General features: G+C 38.8%; 1 long non-coding RNA gene across 2 annotated transcripts in view; it reads right to left on the bottom strand.

Moving 5' to 3' along the window:
• Positions 1–4466: 4466 nt before the first annotated feature.
• The window catches only part of LOC129060070 (uncharacterized), a 34567-nt gene continuing 15917 nt past the window's right edge, over positions 4467–23116 (bottom strand). The window contains exons 2-5 of one of the 2 annotated variants that reach the window (XR_008526449.2): positions 9520–9609; positions 9244–9350; positions 8274–8341; positions 4467–5226 (exon numbers count right to left, since the gene is read on the bottom strand). This is a non-coding gene — a long non-coding RNA (uncharacterized LOC129060070). Of the gene's footprint in view, positions 5227–7728; positions 8342–9243; positions 9351–9519; positions 9610–23116 lie in introns of those variants that run through there. The other variant, XR_008526448.2, reaches the window with a different exon arrangement.

Here is a 23116-nt window from a genome sequence, read left to right as displayed (position 1 = left end):
GTCTTATTTCCACTGCTTTCCAGATTTCTGATGTTACAGTCACACAGTGGAAATTCTGTTGTTTTTCCATGTTTTTTCCCCACTACTATTTTTCTTTTTTATTGAGGTAAAATATAGATGTATAATTTACAACTTTATGTTTTTTTGTTTTTTTGTTTTTTGTTTTTTGGTTTTTTGTTTTTTGTTTTTTGTTTTTTGAGACAGAGTCTCGCACTGTCGCCGGGCTGGAGTGCAGTGGCACAATCTTGGCTCACTGCAACCTCTGCCTCCTGGGCTCAAGCGATTCTTCTGGCTCAGCCTCCCAAGTAGTTGGGATTACAGGTGCGTGCCACCACACCCAGCTATTTTTTTTGTATTTTTAGTAGAGATGAGGTTTCACTATGTCGGCCAGGCTGGTTTTGAACTCCTGACCTCAAGTGATCTGCCCACCTTGGCCTCCCAAAGTGCTGGGATTACAGGCGTGAGTCACCGTGCCTGGCCCAACTTTACCATTTTTAAGTGTACAGTTCAGTGGTAATAAAATCATTTATATTCTTTTTGTTCCCTGCATGCACCACTGTCCCTACCCTTCCCAGCTTCTGGTAACCACCATTTCACTCTTTATGCTCATAAGTTTTACTTTTTTAGCTCCCACATGTGAGTGAGAACATGTGATATTTGTCTTTCTGTGCCTGGTTTATTTTAACATAATGGCCTCCAGTTCCATCCATGTTGCTGCAAATGACAGGATTCTGTTCTTTTTCTTTATGGCTGGATAATACCTCATTGTATATGTGTACCACATTTTCTGAATCCATTCTTTTGTTGATGGGCACTTAAGCTGATTCCATATTTTGGCAATTATGAATAGTGTTGCAATAAACATGGGAGTGCAGATATCTCTTTGATATATTGATTTCCTTTCTTTTGGATATATGCTCAGTAACGGAATTGCTAGATTATACAGTGCTTCTATTTTTAGTTTTCTGAGGAACCTCCATACTGTTCTCCATTGTGGCTGTATTAATTTACATTCTCACCAAGAGTGTACAAGGGTTCCCCTTTCTCCACATCCTTGTCAACATCTGTTATTGCCTGTCATTTTGATGCAAGCCATTTTGACTAGGGTAAGATGATATTCCATTGTGGTTTTGATTTGCATTTCTCTGATGATTAGCGATGTTGAGCATTTTTTTCATATACCTTTGGCCATTTGTATGTCTTCTTCAGAGAAAGGTCTGTTCAGATCTTTTGCCTGTTTTCTAATCAGATTATTTGTGAGGGTTTTTGTTTCATTTTGTTGAGACAGAGTCTTGCTCTGTTGCCCAGGCTGGAGTGCAGTGATGTAATCTCAGCTCACTGCAACCTCCGCTTTCTGGGTTCAATCAATTCTCCTGTCTCAGCCTCCTGAGTAGCTGAGATTACAGGTGGCTGCCACCATGCCTGGCTAATTTTTGTATTTTTAGTAGAGAAGGGGTTTCACCATGTTGGCCAGGCTGGTCTTGAACTCCTGACCTCGAGTGATCCATCGGCCTCCAAAAGTGCTGGGATTACAGGTGTGAGCCATTGCACCCAGCCTATTTGTAGGTTTTTTTTTTTTTTTTAAACAGTTGAGTTATCTGAGCTCCTTATATAATCTGGTTAATAATCCCTTGTCAGATAGGTAGTTTGCAAATATTTTCTCCTATTCAGTAGATGTATGTTCATTTAGTTGATTATTTCCTTGGCTGTGCATACTACCAGCTTTTAAAATTATTAAATCAATAGTCATAGGAAGTAAATACAGTCACTATATGATAGTTTTAATTGCCAAGTGTATGGAGAGTTGATCATTTCTTCATGCTTGCCTTCTAGGAAGCCATTGTAGGGGCATTGGCCTTGCTCCTAGTCCCTGGTTGAGAGCTGGCCTGGGTGACTTGTGTATCATGATACTCTAATCTGCCTCAGGTAATTGTATGAAGTGAGCATCTGAGCCAAGGATGATTAAGTCATATGCCTTCCAATAACATTTGACACGGCCTAGATTGAAGGGAAAAAATGATGGCTATGATCATTCAGATTTCTTTTCTCAGTGATTTTAAGTAAGAAGAAATTCCCAGAGAGCAGTTAAGTCCATGAGCCGGTTAACATAAATTCTGAAATGGCACCAGGATGCTGTGGATCACAACCAGCCAAAGCCATGTGTAAGCCAAAGTAATGTTAGGGCAAAATATGTGAGCCATAAAAAAGAGGACAGAGTGGTTGCCCAGCAGGAGCAGAGATGGCCCGAGACTGCACAGCCTGGAGGAAGCCTGGGCAGTACTGGTCTCAGCATTGCCTCCTTTCCATTTCCACTTCATTAGTTCCAGCCCATGCATGAATGTCTTTCCAGCAGTTTCCCACAAGGAAAATAGCTTCCTTACTCTTCCAATAGTAAACATAAGACATCAAAAAACAAACAAAAAATTTAGATACAATAAATAATTTTTAAAAATAAAAACCACTGTAATGCTGTGATTGTTTTATTGACTAACCATCTGGGCTTTTCTTTAGATATATTTTGGTATTCACATATGATTTTTCACAGCCGGTTTGTAGCTTGCATTTTTGACTCAAATGTCATGAACATATTTCCATGCTCATAAATATAGCTTTGCAGCATTATTTCTAATAGTTTATAGTATTCCACTGTATCCATATACTATCATGTCTAACAGAAATGTCTTCATGATAGACATTTATGTTGTTTCCAATTTTCCTCTACAACAAATAATGCTGAAATAAATCTATTTGAGTATTATATATATATATCTTATAGATTTATTTTTGTCTATTTTTGTAATTTAAAATTTTCAAAGTGGAATTATTATTAAGGTGCCCACTCTTTTTTACTGTTGATTCAATGATATGATTAGCAATTTACATTATGAGCTATTCACTTTCCTAAACCATTGTTAACACAAAACATTAATCTTTTCCAGTCAGAGAGGTGAAAATTGCTATCTCTCTTTTTAAATTTGCCTTCCTTGAATCATTACAATGTTTTTTGACTATTTGTGTTTCTCCTCTTGTGAGGTTATTGTTCATAAACTTTACCCACTTTGCTACTAGAGTGTTATTTTCTTATTGATTTAAAGGGTTCTGTATATATTAAGATCATTAATACTTTGTTTAGCATATATGTTGTGAATATTTTCTTAGTATGCTAGTTGGCTTTTAAATGGTTTAAAATATATTTTGCATTCAAAAGTTTAAGACATTTCATAGTCATTATCAACCTTTTATCAACCTTTTATGATTATCAACCTTTTATCAACCTTTTATGATTCCTGGTCTTCTTGTCATACTGAGAGCAACCTTCCCAAGAATATAAAAATATCCATGCTAATTTTCTTTGAGGATATTTATGGATTCATTTTTTGTATTTACATATTTGATCCCATCTGGAATTTATCTTCGTATGATTGAAGTAAATATTCAGTTTAATTTTCCCACAATTTTATAAAGTTAGCCCCGCACCACTTCTTGAATAACGTATTGTTTTTCCACTGGCTGATTTAAAATGCTACTTTTATCATGTACTAAATTCCATGATATACTGGAGAGACTGTGTAGCATAGTAGCAAAGCAGTTTGACACTAGGATTAGAAAGGTTTACGTTCACACCGACTAACTGTGTAACTTTGGGTGAGATACTAAATTTGTCTAAGCCTCAGTTTCTTTGTCTAAAATGTGGGAATAATAACGCCTCATAGGACTGTGTGAGGAATAAGTGAAAAAAGGTATGCAGAACACCCAGTCCAGAATCAGGCATTATGAAAATTTCAGTAGTTACTAGCTGTACCTGAGCTTCTCTCTCTCCGTAGTCTAGGCTGGAGTGCAGTGGTGTGATCATAGCTCTCTACAGCCTCCAACTGCTGACCTCAAGCAATCCTACTGCCTCAGCTTCCCAAAGTGCTGGGATTACAGGTGTGAGTCATCGCACCCAGCTTGATGATTTTTTTTTTTTTTTTTTTTTTTTTTTTTTTTTTTTTTTGAGACAGAGTCTCGCTCTGTCGCCCAGGCTGGAGTGCCGTGGCGCGATCTCGGCTCACTGCAAGCTCCGCCTCCTGGGTTCACGCCATTCTCCTGTCTCAGCCTCCCGAGCAGCTGGGACTACAGGCGCCCGCCACCACGCCAGGCTAATTTTTTGTATTTTTGGTAGAGACGGGGTCTCACCGTGTTAGCCAGGATGGTCTCGATCTCCTAACCTCATGATCCGCCCGCCTTGGCCTCCCAAAGTGCTGGGATTACAGGCGTGAGCCACCGCCCCCGGCCAATTACTCTTTAGAAAACTCTTCCCTTGAAGTAATTTGAGTGGCCTAGTTAAAACAATAACAATTACTTTAAGCATATACAAATTTGGTATAATATCTACTTCTTAGAGTTATGGTGAGAGTTGGATTCTAATATAAATAAATTGCCTAATAGAATATCTGAAATATAGAAGATATTCAATAATTGGCAATATTTTGATTGTTATGATCTCAATTTATTATCTGTCATGGTATTCAGGTAAATTATTACCATAATAACTTAATGTTCTAAAAAGTGGCAAGCAGAATTCTGCATTGCTACTAATTACTGTACAAAGGATGAATTCCAATAGTAAACTTAAACTTAACTACACACAAAAAATCTTGAAGATCATTGTGTTAGTCCATTTGCCTGCCTATAAAGGAATACCTGAGACTGTATAATTTATAAAGAAAAGAGGTTTATTTTGGTTCATAGTTCTGCAGGCTGTACAGGAAGCATGGTGCTAGCATCTGCTTCTTGTAAGGGCCTAAGGAAGCTTCCAATCATGGCAGAAGGCCAAGGGGGTGCAGACCTATCACGTGGCAAGAAAGGGAATGAGAGAGAGAGGGGAGAGATGCCACACTCTTTTTAAACAACCAGACCTCATGTAAACTCATTGCCACTCATTATTGTGGGGTAGGCACCAAGCCATTCATGAGAGATCTGCCCCCATGACCGTAACACCTCTCACCAGGCTTCACTTCCAACACTGGGGATCACATTTCAACATGAGATTTGGAGAAGACAAACATCCAAAGTATATCATTCTGCCCCTGGTCCCCCAAATCTCATGTCCTTCTCACAATGCAAAATACAATTATCCCTTCCTAATAGTCTTTCTCAAAGTCTTAATTGGTTCCAGTGTGAACTCAAAGTCCAAAGCCGCAAGTCTCATCTGAGACTCAAGACATGTTTCTTCCACCTATAAGCCTGTAAAATAAAAAATAAGTCATTTACTTCCAAGATACAAAGGTGGTACAGGCATTGCATAAACATTCTTGTTGCAAAAGGGAGAAACAGGCCAAAAGAAAGAGGTCACAGGGCCCACACAAGTCTGAAACTCAACAGGGCAGACATTAGACCTTGAAGCTCCAAAGTAATCTCCTTCGACTATACATGTCCCACATCCAGGACACACTGGTGCAGGAGGTGAGCTTCCAAGGCCTTGGGCAGCTCTGCTCTTGAGGCTTTGTAGGGCACAGCCCTCATAACTGTTCTCATGGGTTGGAGTTGAGTGCCTGTGGCTTTTCTAGGCTCAGGGTACAAGCTGCTGGTTGCTCTACAATTCTTGGGTCTGGAGGATGGCAGCCCCATTCTCATGATTCCACTAGAACATGTCCTGGTGAGGACTCCGAGTCAGGGTTCCAACCCTACATTTCTTCTCAGCACTTCCCTCATAGAGGCTCTCTGCATGGGATCTATCCCTGAAGTAGGCTTCTGTCTGAACACCTGTGCTTTCCCATATATCCTCTGAAATCTAAGTGGAAGCTGCCAAGCCTTCTTCATTCTTGCATTCTGTGTACCTGCAAGCTTAACACCATATGGAGGCTGCCATGGTTTATGGTTTGCACTCTCTGAAGTGGCTGCCTGAGCTGCACCTGAGGCCCTTTGAGCCAAGACTGGAGCCAGAGAGGCCAAGATTGGGGGAGCAGTGTCCAGAGACTGAGCACAGCAGCAGGGTCCTGGGCCTGGCCCCTGAAACCATTCTTTCCTCCTCGACCTCTGGGCCTGGGATGGAAGGGGCTGTCTCCAAGCCTTCTGAGACGCCTTCAAGGCCCTTTTCCTATTGTTTTGGATGTTAGCACTTTTAGTTATGTTAATCTCTCTAGAAAGTGGTTCCTCCATACTGTCTTAGATTCTTTCCCTGATAATGATCTTTCCTTCTCTGCCACAAAGCCAGGTTTTGACTTTTCCAAGATTTTTACACTTTACTTTCCTTTTAAATATAAGTTCCAACTTTGTCATTTCTTTGCTACTATATCTGATTCTATGTTGTTAGAAGCAGCCATGCTGTTTCTTGAATGCTTTGCTGCTTAGAAATTTCTTCTGCCAGATACCCTAGGTCATCACTCTCAAGTTTAACCTTACACAAAGCCTTATGGCATGGACACAAGGCAGTCAAGCTCTTTGCTAGAGTATAACAAGGGTGACGTTTGCTCCAGTTCCCAATATATTTCTCATTTCCAACTGAGACTTCATCAGCCTGGACTTTGCTGTCCATATCACTATCAGCATTTCAATCACAGCCGTTCAATCAGTCTCTCAAAAGTTCCAAACTTTTCCTTTTTTTCCTGTCTTCTTCTGAGCCTTCCTAACTCTTTCAACCTCTGCCCATTACCCAGTTCCAAAGCTGCTTCCACATCTTCAAGTACCTTTATAGCAACACCTCCTCCTTGGTATCAATTTTCTGTATTAGTTCATTCTGCATGGCTATAAAGGAATACCTAAGACTGTGTAATTTATAAAGAAAAGAGGTTTATTTTGGCTCATGGTTCTGCAGGTTGTATGAGAAGCATGGCACTGGCATCTTCTCCTGGTGACAGTCTAAGGAGGCTTCCAGTTATGGTGAAAAGTGAAGGTGAGGCAGGCATATTACATGGTGAGAGAGGGAGCAGGAAAGAGAGGGGAGAGGTGCCACACTGTTTTTAAACAACCAGATCTCACATGAACTCACTACCACTAATTACTGCAGGCAGGGCACAAACCATTCATGAGGGATTTGCTCCCATGACCCAAACACCTCCCACCAGGCCCCACCTCCAACAATGCAGATCACATTTCAGCGTGAGATTTGGAGGGAACAAACATCCAAACTATGTAAATCATACTACTAGAGATGCAGTTTTAGTACCACAGTTAGTGCATTGGAACATGTTGCTGGAGTAGGCAAAAGATGAGGAGGAGAGTGGACATTTCAACTTTCATTACTTCACTGGCCCAAGATAAAATTAAAATTTAGTGCTAAAATTACAAAGATCTAGGTGGTACTTTTACAGACCTTTATCCAAAGATATGTACACAAGGATGTAGATGGAGGGAAGATGTGCAGAGCATTTGTTATTTTTTATGATACTATGTCTAAAGGGGTAAATAAGAGTTTGCATACGGCCAGGCATGGTGGCTCACTCCTGTAATCCCAGCACTTTGGGAGGCCAAGGTGGACAGATCACGAGGTCAGGAGATCGAGATCATCCTGGCTAACACGATGAAACCCCGTCTCTACTAAAAATACAAAAACAAAATTAGCCAGGCGTGGTGGCAGGCACCTGTAGCCCCAGCTACTTGGGAGGCTGAGACAGGAGAATGGCGTGAACCCAGGAGGCAGAGCTTGCAGTGAGCCGAGATCACACCACTGCACTCCAGCCTGGGTGACAGAGCGAGACTCCGTCTCAAAAAAAAAAAAAGAGTTTGCATACTTTTTAAGGATGCTGCTGGACTCCAAATTAAAATTTGAGAAAACTAATCAATGGGCTATTTTCCTGAGAGTAAACAGATCTCTGGGCCCAATAATGAATATGGTTTTTTTTTCATTCGTTCATTCACTCACTAATACATTCAACAACCAGGGTCTCCTCTCACAAATTATTTTCTATCATTAGGAAAAAAGAAAATTCTACTGTCCTCCTTTACCTCTGATAGCGGAGAAAGGAAATAATTTCAGAACTCTAGTCAAGATAAATATAAATTTGTATTATTATTTTTAATGAGTCTTCCAGGGAAGGGGAGTTTCTCATCCAAACCTCCCACACAAAATACCTAAAGTACAGTATCTTCTCACTACAAGCATAAATCTACTAGTTAAAAGGGGAAAATGCATAAATAAGAAAAAAAGCCAAATTATTTTTGTTTGGTAATTTCCTATTTTAGCAAAAGCATTATAACCAATAGGTGTCTGATTTTAAGAGTTTAAAATGCCTATGATACACTGCATAATATGCCATCTGGGTAATTCTGAATGTTACAAGCAGTCACCTTACTTTTCGATTCTGAGGTTATGTTCATGAAGAGAACTGCAGTTGGTATCACATTGCACGAGCTCCCGGAGCTTGGGGGAGAATAATGACACGAATCAATAATGCTGTCTGGGAAATGACTTAGAATAAAATATTACAGAAGGGCACGAACATCACCCAGGGGGAGACTTTGGTCCTGATTAAATATGGCTGCCTCAGCTCTCGTCCATGCAGTGACAGATGGGGAAGGAGTGCTTACTTTGGCTTTTGCTACATTTTTCTGAACTAAGGTTACTCAGGTAGCATGAAAACAGGGTGGTGCATGCCAGCTTATTTAGCTTTGCTGCACTTGGATGCCCCCTGAAGGTCAAAATTGCACACATAGGAAAAGAATTTCTTCAGCACTTTCAACTGAAGCCATTACTTACAATCAGTTTCCAACTCTCTATTCTTTTCAAGGCATCTTTGCAAAAAGTGGTTAATACACAAAATAAAGCATTCACACCTAGACTTCTTCTTTTCACCCCACACCCCAAAGGAAACAAAAAAGATAGTTCATTTGTTCAAGTTAACAAAATAAATCGTGTATGAAGAATTAACAAAATGCTCCAAAAGAAATTCGGATTTTAAAACAATCTAGATAAATGTCAACTTTGAATCATATTTGAATGCATGAAAAAAGAAATAAACAAACAAATTTGCACTTCCAGGGCCAAGAAATCTTTCTTTCTTATTTTCTCCATGTGAGAACTGGTAAGTTTTGAAAACATATCATGTCACAAAAAAGAAACACAATGTTCTCCATTCCATCCAACTCTACTATGAACTTATCGTAGTGCTAAGCTCAAAAATTCAATACCATTTATCCTACAATAAAGTTTATTTTGGCCTTTCACAGAGGCAAAACAAACAAACAAAATTTAGTTTGTCCCTGAGAGTAAAAAATGTGGGTGGCAGAGACATTAGCCATTAGTAGTACAGACACTGAACTTACTGTGTGTGTAAATGCCTGTGTCCCTGGGTACTCTGTGATTGGAGAGACAGGTCCAGGAATGCTTGTTGCCAGCTCAGCTCTGTTATAAATTTGATTGAAACCATTAGCTAGAATATAATGAATTCCATGTGTCAGTCTTATTTGGCATTTTTTTTAAGATAAGATTTTTAGAACACATAACTGTGATAAATCCATTCCAGATAATTTATGTTTTTCTCTTTTTAACTAGGATTTTTTTCCCACATACATATTTTAAACAGTCAAATAGGTACTTACATATTAACTGTCGGTTATGACTCTGCTCTATAAATTTACACTTCAAACCACATTTTCCAGTATCTTTCTCCTTGGGAATGATTGAAGCATCTAGGAAAACAGATAACTTTTTTAGGCCACCGATACCTAAAAATTTTTTGTTGAAAACTAGACTTACTTGAAACTTTCTCTCACATGTATTCCCTGAGGTTTTTTTTTCTTTTTTTTTTTTTTTTTTTTGCTCTGTCACCCAGGCTGGAGTACAGTGGCACAATCTGGGCCCACTGCAACTTCCGCCTCCTGGGTTCAAGTGATTCTCTTACCTCAACCTCCCAAGTGGCTGGGATTATAGATGTGCACCACCACTCCTGGCTAATTTTTGTATTTTTAGTACAGATGGGGTTTCACCATATTGGCCAGGCTGGTCTCAAACTCCTGACGTCAAGTGATCTGCCCACCTCAGCCTCCCAAAGTGCTGGGGTTACAGGCATAAGCCACAGTGCCTGGCCTAAAATTTTTAAATAATTGAATAGAAAGTATTTTGTGCAATCTAAATCCTGAAAACTCAAGCATAATAAGTGTGTATTTCAACATTTTTATGTTCTAAAACCTTTATTTTAAAGCAATGACCAGTATTCAAAAGTTTGTTTCAGCCAGTACCATATATGAAAACTGAAGAAGAATCTACTATAACTCGTAAATACTAAAGTATCCTAAATCTAAATTAAATCGGCCACTCCCTAACGTTTCTAATTCAGATAGGTAAAGATACTAAATCACATCTTTTCTTTTTCTTTTTTTTTTTTGAGACAGAGTCTCACTCTGTTGCTTAGGCTGGAGTGCAGTGGCACGATCTTGCTTCACTGCAACCTCCGCCTCCAAGGTTCAAGCGATTCTCCTGCGTCAGCCTCCCGGGTAGCTGAGATTACAGGGGCCCGCCACTACGTCCAGCTAATTTTTTGTATTTTTAGTAGAGATGGGGTTCCACCATGTTGTTCAGGCTGGTCTCGAACTCCTGACCTCGTGATTCGCCCACCTCGGCCTCACAAAGTGCTGAGATTACAGGTGTGAGCCACCATGCCCAGTCTAAATCACATCTTTTAACAAAAGATTTCCTCCAAGCGTACGGTCATGGTCTTTTAAAATATGTACACACATACGTACACAAATAAAAGGAGATACAGACCTCTCCTGCGCAACTTCCATAATACATTCTTGAGAAACAGACATTCTTTGAGAAAACAGTAACTGAAAGTCAATTTCCCATTATTTGTAGTGGAAAAAGTTAAAATGTGCTATATACTAACCCCAAACCACCAACCAAATTATTAAAACACAATAAGACTCCTCTATATAAGTAACAAGACACCTCTATATAAGTAACAAACCAGTAAATTAGAATATAAACTGCTTAAAACATCAATTTTTAATTATCGAAGAATTAATATTGCAGTTAACACATGCAGTTGCTTTGTGTGGAGTACCATGGCCTTAACACCAGCAGCCTTTTACATGCCATTCTGTTACCAATGATATTTGGAATATAATATGAGTTTTTCCCATAGACTAATGAGTTTGGGGAAACAATTTTTTTTCCTTTAGAAACATCGGCTAAATAATATTGTTCTGAGGAGATATGCATGTTTGGTGATTGCAAAACAGAGGTCTTTTAGGAAAAATGGTCACCAGGGAGACCTCTGATAGAGTGTGCCTATGTGGTCATTGTCACTCAGTAATGCAATCAGCTGCCTCAGGAGGAACTGTTTTCTCTCTTCCTGGAGAGCAGCAAGCCCAAAATGAATGACCCCACGACCGCAACAGCACCCAGCCACTGTCATCAGTCTTCGTTTCCCGGAGTAGTAGTAACACACTGCTACAAACTTGGTGGCTGAAAACAACAGAACTTTATTCTCTTACAGTTCTGGAAACCAGAAGTCCTAAATCAAGGTGTCAGCAGGGTGGTTCCTTCTGAAGCTGGGAGGGAGAACTTGATCCATGCCTGTCTCCTGGCCTCTTGTGGTTGCCCACAACCCTTGGCATTCCTTGGCTTAGGAACACATTCCTCCAATCTCTGCCTCTGACTTCACATTCCCTTCTTCCCTGTCTTCTCCCCTCTCTTCTTTAAAAAGGACACTGTCCTTGGATTTAGAGCCCATCCTAATCCATGATGAGCTCACCTTGGATTCCTTAATTTAACTACATCTGCAAATACCCTTTTTCTGAATAAGCTTGCAGTCACAGGTTCTGGGTGGACAGACCTTTGGAAGGGAGGGGGACCCATTTCACCCACCCCACCATTCGAGGTTGAGTTTATCTGATGTCACCTCTACTGGAAACCAGATCTGCAGGGGCAAGGCTGTCATTTCCCACAATTCTCCTTCCTCTACTTCAGCTACTTTAGCTCCTACCTCTGTCATAATTATCATTAGCTGAGTTTCTTTTTAAAGGAGAGACCTGAACTTCACTTACATCTTTACAGGAGATAATCTGATATAACTAATTCTGCAGGATTTCTTTAAACTACCACAGTCTATATACCTAAAAATTAGCTGAAAGGGTCAGGGGCCCGAGGGTCTGGTATGAGTGACCCTGTGTCAGGCACCATGCAGGGGTCTCTGTGGAAACGTGTCAAGAATTCTTGTGGTTTTTCTGATTCCCTTGCCTAAAAACTGCTTCTAATTCACCTCCATTAAAGTGGTTAAATAGAAATCATTCTGACTGAGAAATTGTGTGTGAAAAAAAAAAGTGATCCAAAGAAATGGCATCTTTGATGGCACTGCAGATTTTATCACTTGCAACTAAGATGACAATTATAGTATTTGTAGCCCATCAAGAAAATGAGCTAACAGGCTTGACCCAGTTTTTATTCATGTGTAAAGTAAAATTAGTTCATGGTGTTTACAGATGTGGATGAAAAGTTTATACATTTTCACAAGCACATACATTTATGTATATACTACCTGCGTATAATTTATAAACAAATATTCACTGAAGTCACTGTCAAAGCATTTTGTTCTTATCAACTGATTTTCCCTTTCTGAGATTCCCCTGCCCCCGCTTTTCGCTTTTTCCTCTTTTTTATTTTTTTTAAATAAAGTTTTCTTTCAAGTCCTCTACTGTTACAGTGTTTCGGCCATCAAAGTCCTCTTCTAGCCATTTTCATTTACCTTGTGACTCTGACCCTTTGTGAAGCTGAGCATTTTCGGAGTAAACTGATCCCGTGGGTCCCCAAGGATGTTATTCTCATTTATTCACTCAGCCCTTTGAATGGAGCAGCCTTCACTTGGCAGGCGTTCAGCGGACCAAGATTCAAAGAGCACACAATCCTTTTTCTTCCAGGGGCCTTTCAAAACACGGCCCAAGGTTTGTCGAGGAGCTTTAATGGATGTCAGTCATTTAGCATGTTACATTTTATTCATGGCTGCCAGTGAACGTGGTGAGTAGAGAAGGAACAAAAGAAAACAGACAGACAATAGGGGAAAGGGATAATTTTCTGAGCCTTTTGTGACGTGACATCATAGAGGGCATTTTTGAGCTGCCATTACTCATGAGGAGGGAGTTAAAATAGAAGAGTTAATGTGCTTGTATTTAAAGCCCCACCGAAGCCTCCTAAACAACTTCAGAGCCAAGGTTTCAGGAAATCAGGGATCAATTTGAAACATAGATGCTCTGGATCTGAGACAGCTGCGGTGTGGGGCGGCCCTATTTTATCTCCCCAGGTGGGGTGATGGAGGGACGGAGTCCCTCTTGTGCCATCTGCGTGGTCACCTCTGACAGCTGCCTCTCGTTTTCTGGACTTCAGGATGTTTGGAGGCAGTCTCTGGGGACCAGCAGGAAGACAGGGAAGCTCAATGACAGTCCCAGAGGGCAGAGAAGCGGGGACAGAGGCAAAGGCTTGGGGCTGTGCACCTCTGTACCTGCCAACTCGTGTGTCATAGTTGGGCTAAAATTACTGGCTGATCAGTTATCTGATTAAAGAAAGCCTTTCATTTGAGGCTTTAAAAAAAAATCCAGACTGAAATTTAAACCTTCTAGTAACTTACCAAAACTTTTTTTTTTTTAAACTTGGGCATAATCAACGTTTGGGGGGGAAATGATAAAAAGGCACAGAGAGAAACACTTTGTTACTGGCTACAGGCCTTAAATTGTTCTGAGATTCTTTTTCTTTCTTTCTTTCTTTCTTTTGTTTTTGGTCCAAAAGCAATGTTATGTACGTGAAACTAACTGTTGGCATCAGATTTAATCTTAGTTATCTTCACACACATACACATATACACACACACACACACGCACACACACACAGCTACCAGGCCAACTGTATTTTTAAATTAGTAGAATCAGTTGATTAAATAAGGTACCAGCGTTCCCCAAAAGCAATTCATTTTTTATTAGTTTTACAATTGCATTGAAATCCCTTTAAATTATAGAGTTCATGAATTATGCCTCTGTCAGGCAGCATCAGAACTACATTTTTATGGCTCTTGGATTCCACAGAGGCTGTTGTGGTTTGAAAATAACAGAACAATGCGCTGCTGCTTCACCAGCCGGTTAATGACCTGCCTCATAGTTAAAGGCCTTAAACCACACAGGGCAAGCTGGGCTGAGCCACCGGGGCCAAAGCTGCCTGGCTGGATCCAGGCAACAATAGGGAAAACATTCCAAATTTCATTATTCAGTCCACGCTGAGTTGACTTCTTGAAATTTTATTAATAATTTCTCCACAGGTTAGGCTGTCCTGTTTGCTTTACCAAAAGGACATTGCAAAGTTGTAGAGTCACTAAACAGCAAAGCACAGGAAAAAGGTGAAATGCCAGGCTGAAACCAAAAGCACCCTCTATCTGTATGCTGAAGACTGGGGGGTTTCAAGGGTAGAAAAAAAGCATGCCCCTTTGTTAGGAAAAGAAAAGAAGAAAATGAGGAGGAAGAGAACAGATGGGGGAGCTGGAGAAGGGAGGAAAAGGAGGAGGAGGAGGAAGAAGACGATGGAATAAGGGAAAAAGCAAAAGAGGGAGGAAAGGAAAGACTTGTCACCATCTCTCAATTCATAAATGTAGGACCTATCTTTAGATATCAGCATGAGTGAAGGATTTACAGTAAAGAATACCATAGTCACTAATACATATACAGAAAAAGCTTTAGAAAACTGTACAAAGATGGATGCTGACAACAGCAATTTTTAATCTGTTCTTTACATGTAATGTTTCTACCCTACGATTCCCAAGAAAACACAACGCACCTTTGCAACACGATTTTTGCCATCAAGGCAAACATTATTAGTGTTTACCTCTTACTCTGTTTCCAGTATATCTTTTCCCACACAAGGTACAAAGCAACAACCTGGTTGATGCATGCCAAGCTAGATCACGAGCTATTGCAGTTAGAATCAGAAATAAACCTTGGGAAAATATTTCTGCTATGATTGCTGAATGTGACTTTGATTCAAATGTATTTTACTGCCACTTGGCTACCCATCTTGACCTATTTTATCCCAGTTAAGAGATGGTAAAAGGAAGAAAGATATAAAATACACTGTGTGTGTGTGTGTGTGTGTGTGTGTGTGTATGTATGTGTGTGTGTGTGAGAGAGAGAGACAGACAGAGAGAGAGAGAGAGAGAGAGAGAGAGCCATTTTCTCTAAATGCATAAAAGAATCCTGAGTGGGTCATCGCGGATATGAAGACGGACTTCAGTTTAAATTTGAAAGAGAAAATTTTGCCCTAGATCCTGACTACGCCTCTTACAGGGAGTACACGAAAGGATCATCATAGATTCTGTCTCAGACTCCCAAGAGCCAGCAGCCCTCACCCTCCCTCCTGCTGCTCAGACGGGTGGGTACACAGGTCACTCCTGGTGGCCAGCAACTTGCCACTATTGAGTCAGCCTGTTCACGAATAACTGTAATTGTTAGAAAAGCATTTTCTTCTGGGAGCCTAAACTTACCACTCTGTGATTCCACCATTCATTTTAGTTCTGTAACTCTGCGGAAAAGTCTACACCCCTCTTCTACCGAACAGCCTTTGAAATTGTTAACACAGCTTGTCATTTTCTCTCGCTAAATGAACACATTCCCCCAGTTATTCCTTATATGATATGGTTTCCAGACCCTTCACCGTCATTCCTTTGAACATGTTCCAGTTTGCTGTCAACTTCTCCCTAAAAATGTAGTGCCCAGAACTCAATACAGCACTTCCTGTGTGACCAGCAGCAAATGAGGTTAGACTAATAATTTCCTTGATGTGGACACTATATTTCAGCTAATAGACAATAAAACTGAGTTAGGTGTTTAGCGGTAGGTCCACACTCTTGGGTTAGATTAACTTGCATTAAAATATGTAAATTTACCTTCCATATGCTACCAAATCAAATATTCACTATTCTCCACACAAGAAATTGATTATTTGAACCTAAATGTAAGATTTATGTTTATCCTGTTGAATTTCAACTTATTTGTTTCAACCACTCTTTCTAGCTTATAAAGTTATTTTAATGAATTATTCTCCCCCAACAAATTAGCTATTACTCCTCATTTTGTATCACTTGCAATTTTGATAAAACTTCCTTCTTTGTCTAAGGCATTGAACAAAAGAGGAGAGTACAAGTGCTTTTACAGATAAAGAGTTCAATAAAGAGCCTGACACCTAGGATTCAATAAATCTTAGCAATGCTTATCATAAAAACCTTTCAGAATCCTTCCTCTGGCAGGCATCCATTCCTTCTCTCAAAATAGTAACTTATTGGCCAAATGCGCTGGCTCCCACCTGGAATCCCTGCATTTTGGAAGGCCGAGGTGGGTGGATCACTTGAGGCCAGAAGTTCGAGACCAACCTGGCCAACATGGAGAAACCCCATCTCTACTAAAAATACAAAAATTAGCTGGGTGTGGTGGCAGCCATCTATAATCCCAGCTACTGGGGAGGCTGAGGCAGGAGAATCACTTGAACCCGGGAGGCGGATGTTGCAGTGAGCTGAGATGGCGTCACTGCACTCCAGCCTGGGTGACGGAGCTAGACTCTGTCTCAAAAAGCAAACAAACAAAAAAACAGTAACTCATAGAAACTTGGAAAACAAACAACAGCAACAACAACAACAACAAAAGAAATCTTATAAAGAAAAAGGAGAAGCAGGAACATGAAAATAAAGACTCTCCCAGCATATTTGCCCTTGAGAAGGCAACACTGCCGTAGCCCATGGCTGGGCAGCTGGTGACATTCAGGAGTCTGAGACAGCTCGTGTCCTCAGAGTTCCCTCTGAGATGTGCTCTCATTTGCTCCTGGCTTTTCCTCTCCACTATTCTAGTTTAAAAAAGAAAGAGCTAGTAAATTTGGAGTGTAAGTCCAAGACTTTGCATTTTATTTCAATGAACAATGTTTCCATCGTGTCCACATCAGTAAAATGGTGGTTAGAAACGAATGTTATAAGAATTGTTTATTTGTGGTTTAGGAAAATAACCAAATAACCAAATGTGTTTTACTGTGGCAGGACAACATACGATAGAAGGTTTCCTGCTGACTCCAGTTGCATCTATAAGCATTTCCTTGAAAGCAATTCCCTTCAGTGAAACATAAAAAAGTATAATATTACACATTCTTGAAATATATGAAAAAGTATTATTAAAACCACTGAAAAAGACAGTTCTGAAATCTGGTAACTGCTGTAAATTTTTTCTTCTGTTTCCTCAATATATCTACATGTATTCTTTATTTATAAAGTAAATAAATCAACCTTGCACGGTGGCTCACACCTGTAATCCCAGCACTTTGTGAGGCTGAGGTGGGTGGAACACCTGAGGTCAGGAGTTTGAGACCAGCCTGGTCAACATGGTGAAACCCCGTCTCTACTAAAAATACAAAAATTAGCCAGGCATGATGGTGCACGCCTTAGTCCCAGCTACTCGGGAGGCTGAGGCAGGAGAATCACTTGAACCTAGGAGGCAGAGGTTGCAGTGAGCCAAGATTGCACTACTGCACAGAGTGAGACTCCATCTCCAAAAAAAAAGTAAATAAATAGTCTTTATAATGTATGCTTCTGGTGTACATTAAATGATTTCAAATAAATGAGGGCTTTATAAAGCAACATACTATCTCTTCTTTTCTTGTCTATGTTCCCTAATTGCTTATCTGTGTTGTGGAGAAAGGCAAAAATAATAATTATTTTCAGGAAAACAGGATTTATAAAATAGAAGAAATATAGATTTTATATTTATAAAATATAAAATTTCATATTTATATTTTTAAAATATAGCCATATATTCTATAGCAAAATTAATGTAATCAGGATGCTGGAAGCAAATCGAGGAGGTGGATGATTTTGCATATCCGATCGTAAGTGTAAAATTTACATTTCTGCTACCTTCTCATATTTTTTACTATTTTAAGGTACTCAAGGAACTCATTTTTAAGAGACTGATTTTTTTTGCTCATACCTATATTTTCCATATGAAAAATAATTTTATATGGAAAAAGTTCTAATTATGTTACATTTGAATTCATCACAGTGACTTCTTAATCAGTTTATGAGAAACAAACAGGCATGCATCAACACCCTCAGGTCTGATAAAATAATGTTAGAGAGTTGTAAAAATACAAGGATGTGATCTTTTTAAGAGACCCCCTTTGACTCTGGAAATATTTTATAAATAGGAAAAAACTTAAAAAGATCCCCATAACAGAGAGATATGGTGAAAAGGGCTCTTTATCAGACCACGGCCACATGTCATGTACATGGAGAACAGGCTGTGCCCTCGTTCTCTGCCCTCTTCTATAGTCCATGAGTGACCAGGCTCCCCACTGTGACTTCAAGGTCATTAATCATGTTCTGTCTTAATCACCAACCCAGGGTCCTACAGTTACTGAGGCATGAGTGAATGAATGGGAGTGAATGGAGAACAGGAGTCCTCACTGGTGCAGGTCCTTCCCACCAATGCGAACACCATCAACTGAGAGATGAAGCATCTGACAGATGAGGCTGTTCACTGCACTGGCTCCTGCCTTCCCTTACTAATGGTTTTGTATATGTGTGAGTGACTTTGATTATTGATTCTTTGAAGGTTAGCTGACATCAGATACTTTAAATATCTGTCCACACAATGATGGCTGAGAAAACCAATGAGAAAGAAATTTTTCTAAGTTAAGACACTTGTCAAACACAACTAGCTTTAAGTAGACATCATTGCACTAGGGGACCACTTTGGTTTTTAAGCCTCTTTGAGAGACAGAGGGCAAGCCTTTGTTAGCTCTTCTGCTAGAAATCTGCTTCAGACCTGTTGATGTTATTTTTTTCCCTGACTTCTGTAAATGTTTTAAAATTATCAAAAAAAGCTTTCTGAAGAATTATTTACATTTTTCTTCATGAAGATAAAGGACCTGATTTGTTCATGACTTGATGTTTACTTAGCAATTCCTATATTCTAAGCATTTTATTCTAGAGTTGAAAAACCTGTCCTATAATTTTTCTAAATGTTTCACATGTACTTTTATTTTACTCATTGGAATATTACCTTCTTTTCATTTAACATAAAAACAGTCCACATACCCCACCCCATCCCCAAAAATAGAATAAACATTACTTTTTTGAGAGTTTGCAGAGCACGGAGATGCTTCTATTTATTACTGCAATGATTTTATAACATAGATACGGTATTTGTACTCACATTATGAAATAGGATCCTGTGTTTCAGAGGGTTTGAATAACTTTCCCAAGATTACACAGCTAAAATATATGGAGCTAAGAGACAAAGTATAATTCTGTTCACAGTAATACTGATTCCCTTCTACACTTCCTTCCATCAAAACAGCTTCTCAAGCTCTAACATGAGCCTATATTTAACGCCAGCTTTCCTTAGTACATAAGGACCCTCAACTCATCAACCAAGGCTACAGTGATCATGCTCTACATAAGAAACGCCTGTATCTTCCACTGATATGCTCAGGGGTGTGCGTGTGTGTGAGTGTGTGTGTGTGAGCAGGAGGGGTAGGGGGCAGGTCTCGTTTTTGTATTACTTAAGTGCACTGGCACTGATGGTTATGTGCATTAAAAAGAACACACATAAAAGTGAAGACATATTTTTCTTTATTATCAGAAGAAAAAATAACTATCCATGTTACCTCAAAACCTATGTGAACATTACAATGTCAAACTCACCTTATTTTTTTCTAACATCCATTTGATTAGATCATTTTAAAATTTATTCTGACTACAGCACCATACTTTTATGCATCATTGTATATTTGAAATTAAAGGGTTTACTGAGTTGGCAATTATAGGGAGACTTCAGGCAAAAAACTAAACTATTATACAGAAGGCCCAAATTACAGTAGTGTCCAGTTGTACACCGATTTTATCTAGACCTCAAGGACAGCGCTAGACCTTAAAATACCAAACTTTTATTTGCATAGTCAGTTTCGAGTTAGTAAGAAAGATCAAATATGCACTGTATACAACAAAATCTAAGAGAATGTTTGCATAATGTCAGCAAAATATGACTGTAACAGTGACAGGGTAAAGTTACTATTAAAAGAATTGTATTTATTCATTTAATGCTTAAAGTTGTCATATGAGGTGAGTACTCATATACCCATTTTATAGGTGAGGAAACTGAGGCACCGAGTGTGTTGATAGCTTGCTCAAGATCACACAACTAGTAGGTAGTGAAGCCAGGATTTTGACTTAAGTAGCTGGTTATAGAGTTCCCGTGTTTAACCACTACACTACTTTGATAACACTAATATTGTTCTTATTATCCTTTTTTTTTTTTTTTGATACCAAATCTCACTTTGTTGCCCAGGCTGGAGCGCGGTGGCACAATCATGGCTTACTGCAGCCTTGATCTCCTGGGCTCAAGGGATCTTCCCACTTCATCCCCCTAAGTAGCTGGGACTACAGGTGTGTGCCACCATGCCTGGCAAAAAATAATCTTAATAAAAATGTTCAGAGTCCACATAGAAAAAACATCAAAATTCCACTTAAAGATGTATTAGACTGAATAAATAGAATCTTAACACATTTTTGGTGAGGATCTGAATGTTTTACCTGTGTAACTCTTTTATGTTAATGACTTCAATGTAATTTACATTGAATGCCATATAAAAATTGCTGTTAGTACTTTATTACTGTTCTCTTTTAGGATACCTCAATATTTGAATTTTACCATCATAATGTGATGTAGTTTTCTTAGTTTTTGTCATTCTTAAGATTCTGGCAAATAATTTTAAATAATTTATTTGTTACTAAAATTTGATATATCCTTAATGATCATTCAGCATATTATCAAACTATATAACCATCCTAAAATACTTGATGAATAAATTAATAAAAGTTAATGTTTCTTAAAAAAAAAAAGAAAGAAAAGAAAGAATGAACAGGTTCTGCGGACTGTATTGGGTCCTATGCAGGTTGTCATCAGTACAATATCAGTTAATGGCAAGAAAATATTGTCTTGCCATTTAATAAGGTATTACTCTAAATTCTGCTCCTTGCTCGATTGAGTTATTTAGCACTGGAAGGCATTTAATAACATCTCTTGGATCTATATATGTATATAAAAAAATAACCAGGGCCCTGAATAGTTTGTTTAAGAAAACATAGATGATGAATGGTTTAGCCAGATCCCAAACCAGGGCCTCGGATTCCCAGTCCAGTGTTTTTTCCCACTGCACCAGATTCATGTAAAACTCTAAGACACACATTTTAAACAGGATATGCAATTTGGAAAATTTACTTTGAATTATAACCTTGTGCCCTCATTATTTTCCACCACTATTTATCTTTGTATCTTTCTCTATCCTGAGGGTTCTCTCTTTTGGATCACTGTTATCTGATTTTTCTAAACATTCCTCCTTGTCTTTCACTTTCTCTTCATAATTGCTTTCCATTTTATAGGCCCTATCTCTACTTATATCTTTACTCTGAGTTTACTCTTTCTGCATTTTTTTGAAAATCCCAAGAGGAGCATTGTTTTGGTTTTGAAGGCACCAAGTAACATGTCTTTATAATCAAGAACTTGGATGCTACTTACATATTCCAGATATCTACAGTTATCCTTGAAATTGATTTCCCCTAATATTTATAAAGTTATCTAAGCCCTTTCATCCCTTTAAATATCTGTTTTGAAATTTGCTTTGTAGGCTATGAGAATTCTGTAGACGAAAAAAATAGAATGAGTGCGGTTAGGATAAAGAACAAGACGCTGGTGTGTAATCAATATGATTCAGTGGATAAGTAGAATTTCCGATTGTTATATCAGTTTTAAACCAAATTATGCATCGCCCAATTCAGGAAGCTTGATTCTTCCAACATGCTTGAACTACTTTCTGGCAGAGTTAGATGCTTTGAAAACAGAGCAAAAACCAACAGAGTTTATGGTGTGGTAGAGTCCTATGGCCTCAGAGTTTCTGAAAAACAAACATTGGCCCTTTAAAGACAAGGGATTTGCTCCACTGGATACATTAATGCTTACAAATGTACTGTTACCATGCTTGGGTAGCCAATATTTCATATTTTGACAACTTCACACATTTCAGAACTAGGATCAGCAAAGAATTTTGAAGGAGACAACCCTGAGTACAAGTTCTTAGAGTTTTATTTAACTTCCTGAGCCTCATCTGTAAACACCGCAAGGTTGTTATGACAATTAAAAGAATGTCTACAAAGGCCTGGCACACAGTGGGTTCCCAGTGAGTGATATGATGATCATGATGTTACTAAAATCCCTTATTGACTAAAAAAAAGGGAAGAGAAAACGATGCCTCTGGATAAATCCTCCCAGCAGATATAATTAATACCAAATAACTTATAACTGTAAAAATTTTAAAGGATAACAACAATTTAGAAATTAGATTGGTGATTCAATAAATAAGCCTGATAGGAAAAAAAGAAAAGTACTCTTAGAAGAAAACCCACAAAAGTTAATCTGGTCAATTTATAATGTTTATATTTGCCCTTGATGTAATCAATAATTTTAAAAGGCAATTTTAAAGAACAACACAAAGAGTCATTACTATGTTAAAATTATTTTTCCCAATGTCTTTCATTTTGCCATATATAATTAAGAGATCATAAAATATTTTTAAAATTCACCATTTGTAAAGTTTTATTATACAACATTGTATTTGTTTTGTGATTCTAAACAGTAAATGATCCAGGGAGAATCTGCCACCTGGTAAGGAAAGGCAGACATCTACTCTAGGTATTATGGTTCATACATAGAAATGCTTTATACTGCACTCAGAGACAATTTTAGAATAATCAAAAATCAGACTGACGAACAGGATAGCAAACCCTTGTGGAAAAGCAAATTGGTGAATCCACACAGCAAAACTTTCTCAGGTTTTCAGTTATGAAAGCAAAGTTCTCTATTGTTGCCGTGGGTCCCGTATTTTATTTGTCATCTCTAAGCCAGACATCACTTGACAGCAGCTAGTGGGCCCTCTATATGTGTTGATGCTTCACTTGTTTACCACAGGACAAGGGCCCTCCAGAAAGGGAGGCATGCTGGGTAGGTGGAGATCCCTTTGTGCCTCTTGCAGACTCAGCGAGAGGTGACTGATGCTAAAAAGAACAGCGATAACCCTTTTCTGTTTGCTAAAACTAATGTTGTTCCTATTATTCTAATTTTGTTTACT

The sequence above is a fragment of the Pongo abelii genome, chromosome 5 (assembly GCF_028885655.2).
Source record: "Pongo abelii isolate AG06213 chromosome 5, NHGRI_mPonAbe1-v2.0_pri, whole genome shotgun sequence".
NCBI classification, from domain to species: Eukaryota; Metazoa; Chordata; class Mammalia; order Primates; family Hominidae; genus Pongo; species Pongo abelii.
The sequence above is the reverse complement of the archived record's forward strand: the minus strand, read 5'-3'. Positions and strand labels throughout refer to the sequence as shown.